This window comes from Mycteria americana, chromosome 4, assembly GCF_035582795.1.
Source record: "Mycteria americana isolate JAX WOST 10 ecotype Jacksonville Zoo and Gardens chromosome 4, USCA_MyAme_1.0, whole genome shotgun sequence".
Taxonomy (NCBI): domain Eukaryota; kingdom Metazoa; phylum Chordata; class Aves; order Ciconiiformes; family Ciconiidae; genus Mycteria; species Mycteria americana.
In genome coordinates this window covers 40,652,525-40,658,849 of record NC_134368.1, presented here as the reverse complement: position 1 = coordinate 40,658,849, position 6,325 = coordinate 40,652,525, and positions in this window count along the sequence as shown.

The following is a 6,325-nucleotide window of genomic DNA, read 5'->3' as shown; positions in this document are numbered from 1 at the left end:
ATTGATGATATTGTTTTGGACAAACAGTTATTTCGGGAAATGGACGCTTAGATAAATTCAGGCAAGAGATGTCATCTAGCAGACAGAATTCCTCTCAAACATTTTACATTTTGAAATGTATAAAAATAAATTTAAGAAGTTTAAACAGGAAATAAGGCAGCAGCCATAGGGCAAGGTATGGCTATTAAAGGAGTGCAACATGAAAGTTTTGTTTATGGAATACGTGTTTATGGAGAAATATTTATTTTAAAAACAAAACTTTAGATTACTGCCTAACACTCAAATTAAACAATTTTGGGACTAGTACCTCTTCCCTAATCCTCATGAAAGTAGGGTACACTAATATCAAGGGGAACTTAACTGCTCTTTTATATTGCGAAGGCTATTATTCTATACATTAAATAACAAGAATATAAATTATTTAATTCTGATTTCCTGTCTTCCCTATAAATACCACCCATTTAAGCTATAAACTTCAAAAGTTTGTAAAATGTGTTCCCTTGGGCATCTGTTTTGAAGGGGTGATATATCAGCCTCAATTTGCTTATGATATATCCTGGTTGTATAATTTCACAAGGTGAGAAAAGGCAAAAATGGAAATAACAAAGGGCAAGAATACCCTGAGCTCATCACAGTGAACTAGGACCTGGAGCAATCTGACATGTTGGCACTCCCGTGAAGTAAGAGACTAAGCAAGAGACAGTGAATTCTAATTCACCAGCTGCCTCTGCATAACTTACTGCTTTTGCAAACACTGCTTTTTAAATTTATTTTTTTTACTTTTTTTTTTTCCTCTTCCTCATGGAGAGGACAGCACTCTGTAACTTGTTTAACAAGCTGTGCCTGATAGCTGATTATAAAAGGTTTTGACAAAATAAGCTGGCAATAAAACTTACCTTGGAATACATCCCTTTCAAAAAGAATCTGCAACCAAGGGTGCAAAACAGTAGACAGTTCCTGAAAGGATCTCGTGTTTGCTCAAAATGAAAGTCCTGATTTTCAGCTTTTGTCCTAATAGTTTACAAATGTGTTTATTTTTTTCACATGGATTCATCTATTACAGTACAAGTGATGGAACACACTTATTTCAGATTCATATCTGGCTTACACATTTTAATGGCTTGTGTTGCATACAATCAACTTCGAAGGCTAAAGAGAATAACAAAGCCTAAGTTAAAAGAGGGAACTGTCTATCCCGATCATGTTCTGTCATTTATATTCTTCATGAAAGCCAATCCAAATAGCTTTTAAAAAACCACAGTCCTTTTTAAAGGCCTTAGGGTTCTGACGTAGAGTTGTTACTTTAACCTGTACCCGTACACAGCTAAGAGAAATGGGACGTATTGCCAGTGTCTACAGGAAGCTGTTAGGACTGACAGGCTCACATAAGCTCCTTTGACTGGATGCAGTTCTGTAATAAAAAGGAGTCTTCCAGTAAAGCTGACTTCTAAGTACTCTTACTTACAATTTTTAGAGAGCTTTTTTAGGCATTAACATTACAAAGTGATAGCATGACTCATAAGAGAAACCTGTCTTTAACCTTATGCAGAAAACACTTTTTCTGGTTTTATCTACCACAAAGCTAACCTCACAAAGCTCTCTGAACTGAGCTGAGATGCTACGTAATAGTTTTTAGAGGATCAAATCAAGGTCACGCAAGTTTGAAGTAAAAATTTTAAACCTAGAAAATGCTAATGCCATACCCAGTTTCTGCTTTATGGCAGCACTTTAGTTACTATTGGAGTTGAAGTAAGTTTAGGCAGAGTCTATCTTTCACTTTGAAAGTAATGTTTATTTTCCAATTTGTGACATTCCAGTTAGAATCAACAGATTTTATGCCCAGTTTCATGCTTTTATACCCTTATTTAAAGTACTTCCATAACCAGCTATTTGTTACAGACAGACATGCATTTTTCTTAATCTGTACATGCACAACTACTCTTCGATGGCAATACGAATTCAGCAAATAGACTGAGGGCTATATTATACAAATACAACTATTTCTGCATCTACCTTCCTGTGTAAAACGGTGCTAGTTCTCACTTGTTTTTCTGGAATGGAAAACACAAATAAGAGTGTTTTAGCTTGATGGGGGAAGGTGACTTTCAAAGCAGTGGAAGATGCCATCCTTTCCTTAATATCTGTATGAATGTTCATCATTAGCAGCTAAGTATCTTTCACATGCAATCAAAAGGTATTGCAAAGTCTTTCATGGACTTCACAGCAACTGTAGGCCCTCCTCTCTGAACAAAATCTCTAGAAGATTTAAAACTCTTTTCAACATCTTTTTTGTACCTTTCTGCACTGTGCAATTTAACTTGCTGTCAGCTACACTTGTATGGACATTTGCTGATGACAGCCAGAGTTCAGCATCTAGTGTAACTTAATATGCTGCATGTCTGTCTTTTTATTCCTCTAATGCCCGAAAGGCTGCTTATTATGTCAAATTTTTATTTGAATATTCAAAACATACATTCAAAATCCATTTAGGGAACCGTGGAAAAGTGCTATACTTTATTTTAGTGGAACAACAAAATAAAATCCAATCTAAGGAGAGAACCCAATGATAAAACTATTTTCCAGATAAAAGCTTACTAAAAATGCAACAAGCACACTTATGGGTGAGTAGAATTCAGAGCATACACAGTATTATCTAAACATAGTCAGTGCTTTAGTTATTTAACTTATTGAATTGCCATTCCTGTATATAGTGCAGGTCCCTCCAGAGTTTGCATGCTTTATGGTTTTTATTATAAAATCAGCTTCAAACAATGTGACTGTCTTCTAGCTATTAGTCATGTGGTATGATCATACTGTGAAAAGATCCTAACACTTGGCTTCTTTTAATACTAAGGTTTCAGGTGAGACCTTAACCAGAAGTTGGCACAGTAAAGAAAGACCTCTCAGGAGGCACTGACGAGCAGCAGAGCCCAGCTTAAAGATGGGATGAAACTGTGTAGTTAGGAACACTGAAGGGAAAAGTGAAGCAAGAGTTGCTCTGTTGTGGCAGAAGGCCCGTTCGACTGGTTCGGCTCCAGATGGAGCTGAAACCTAAGTCCTTCCTTCAGATATCATATAGTCTACGTGGTCTTTCACACCAACCTGTATTACCTCCATCTGTATTTTAGATCAACTAAACAAATTAACTGCAATCCAAATGCTCTGTGCTCAGATTAAACAGGCTTTAATCTCGGAGTATGAGTAAATCCAACTGCACTTTTCAGTAGATTAAAAACTTGCCTATGCATAAATGTTGCTGACAGGTCTGTGCTCCAGGCTGATTCCAGCCAGCTCCAAAAATACAGTACTCTAAGTGGGCCTTACCACAGCAGCTTGAGCATCACGTCTTTGGATAAGAACTCACCTGTATTCCACTAGTTTGTAGTTTATGCACAGCAAAATCTTCAAAATCTGCATATACATCCTGCACTAGGCAGCAACTTGAATAGCAGTTGCCCTCATATTTTGATCATAGGATCCAGGAAGACACATGGGGTAGAAGTTTCCTATAAACAAATTATATTGCACTTTTGACAGAATAATATTCCTTAGAGGGATCTATTCACATATCTTTAAACATAGAAAGGATTACAGTAATCATCTAGCCTACCCTTTTGCAGAAACCAGGTGGATTTATTATGCTCCTTTAATCAATTTAAGTGTATTAATGTCCACTTGTCTTCCTCCAGATGCACTTAATCTAGAAATTCTTTGTGGATATTTCCTTCAAACATAACTTCTCTCTCTCGTTCTGACCCAGGAAATACTTGATCGTAGTGACAGTGACAGTAATGATTTGACATGCAAAAAAACCCTCGTGATTTGTTAGAGGCCAGGACACTGTAGCATGGAAAAGGAAGAAAAAACGGGCTTGCAAACGGGCCAGACGGGGGAGTTATAGGGAGAATGGGTGTGGCTGATTATTTGCCTTTTTCAAGATCATTGATGACTTCCATGATATCCCGTTTCACTGCGCTTGGCAAGGGCTATTGGGAGACGCAGGTTACTTTGGACGGTGGCAGAGCAGGAGCAGACTGCAAGGTCCTAATGAGAGCAGCTCCCACCCCGCAGCTTCCGAAACTCCACAGGCCGCCATTGGGCAGGCGCCACCACTTTCCCGCCAAAATATCAAAGCCCAATAGATTTCCCTTATAAGGGCTCCAAGCGACCTCCACAGCCATCATCCGCTTCTCCCCAGGCAGGCAAAACTGGGCTCGGGCTAAAGGACACCTCTCTGCTGCACCCATTACCCCTATTATATTGATGACTTTTCTCGATGGTTTGATTCCAAGCTCATCAGCTTGCTGCTTGTTTAGAACACCAATTTGGGCTCCTGTGTCAATCAAAAACTCTAAACTTACCTGCTTCAGACCAACGGAAATATGTACATAGGGTTTCTTAGCAGCAGACCATTGACAGGAACTTGCCAAGCAGGTTGGGTGGCCCAAACCCCAAACCACGACTTTTTAAGTTCACTTAATTCCCCTCACAAAGATATGAAAGGGTTAGGGTTCCGCCTCCCGTCTTGGGGAGCGGGAGCAGTTCTTGGCACCTTCTTTATGTTCCTGGTCTTTCCCTCCAGTAATTCCACTAGCTTCCATGTATGCGCGGTGGCCTGCCCACGTAACAGCGCTCGAGGTAGCCCCAATGCTAACGCCTTCCGCCACAAGTCGTTCTGCTCCGGTCCACGGGCTGGATCCAGCTTGCTTCGGAAGGGTTCAGGCTCCCCTGGGTGGGGGAGCTGTCCGGGACGAGGCTTGCGGCTGGCTCGCTGGACCCTTCTGGTCCTGTCTGCACCACCACCTAGACCCATCCACCCCATTTCACGCCCGTGGGTGACTATACTAGGCAGTGTTTTGGCCCACATCAGCACATGCGCAGGCGGATCGAGGGGGTTCTGTGGATTGCATTCTATGGCCAAAAGGCACAAAAATGAGGCGCGAAAAGCAGGTGATCGCCATGTTAAAAGCCCCGAGCTTTATCGGAGGGATGGGTGGCAGAGCGTACCTGTCACACATGTTACACTTCAGTTCATCTTCACTAGAAAAATAGGATGTGCTTATTTTTAATCAGTCTAAAATAGTCTAATAGGACAAGACTTTACAAATACAAAATAAGTCCCTTTATATAAAAGCAGCCTTTCAGCAAGTGCTTTTCTTAAAAACATGAACTGACTCTAAGTAGACCAGAACAGAAATATTTACTATTGTAGTAGCACAACTTCTCAAAGTTGTGTTTTAATAAAATTGAATCCTCTAATTAAAAAAAAGGTTGGTTTTTTTTCATAAATTACTCAGGATGACTATAAGTAGGTTAAACCAGTATCAGATGCTAAGAGCAGCAGCAACAAAATACAGGAAGTTCACAATAAGGACAGGTTTCAGCAAGTTATCTTAGAAACTTTTATATCTTTGTGAGAGATATGCAACCACTGAAAAGGAATTAGAAGTCAAAAAAAGTATGTAATCACACTGGAAAAGGTTTTCCTTTTTCAGTGGAAATGTATTAAACATGTAGTCCTGACGTTGGCTACTAAAGGTTCTCGGATTCCCACAGAGACCAATACTGACAAAGATCAGGTGGTCAAAGCAAGGTGTAACTGGTCCAGGTATCACTCTATAGCCTGACTTTGCTTGTTTGTATACAGCAATGCAGAATGAACCGTAAGCATAAAAGAAATTCTATACCCTTGCCATAAAACTATTCAGGTAGGCAAGATACTACAGTAACTACAGAAGTTTCAGCTATTTATGTTTTGCTAATCATAGCTTGCTTGGATAAATTAGAACAGGCATTATGTAGTTATGGGTTAAAATAGAAGGAGGAAAGCATTTATGGGACAAAACAGAAGGTGGAATTCAGGCAGGGGGAAATAAAACCCTGAAACTGTAGCGTGCACAAAAGGAGGCAAAAAAAAAAAAAAGTGGTTTAGTTACTGACCTAAAACTTTATTTCACAAATCCCAGCTCGCTATGAGATGCTCGTTCGAATGTAATAAATTAGGTACTGCAGTACTGAATGCAGCCCCTGATAACAATAATCCACTGCAATTCAAACAACTTTTTTTTCCCCTCACTGTTATCCCACAAGTGTGCAGTCGTTTACCCGGTGTGCGAGGCGCCAATACAGACACAGGGCAGAGGTCTTTCATTTCATGCCTGCGCAGAGCTGGGTGCTAGGCAGTAGCTCCACAAAGCTAGCACAAAGTTCGGCCATACAGGTACAGTATTTATACAGTCCAGTTATGCATATGCATAAGTAATTACACAAAGCGGTTTTCTATTGGTTTCCATTTCTCTTATTTCAATTTAAAGCAACAGCGCTA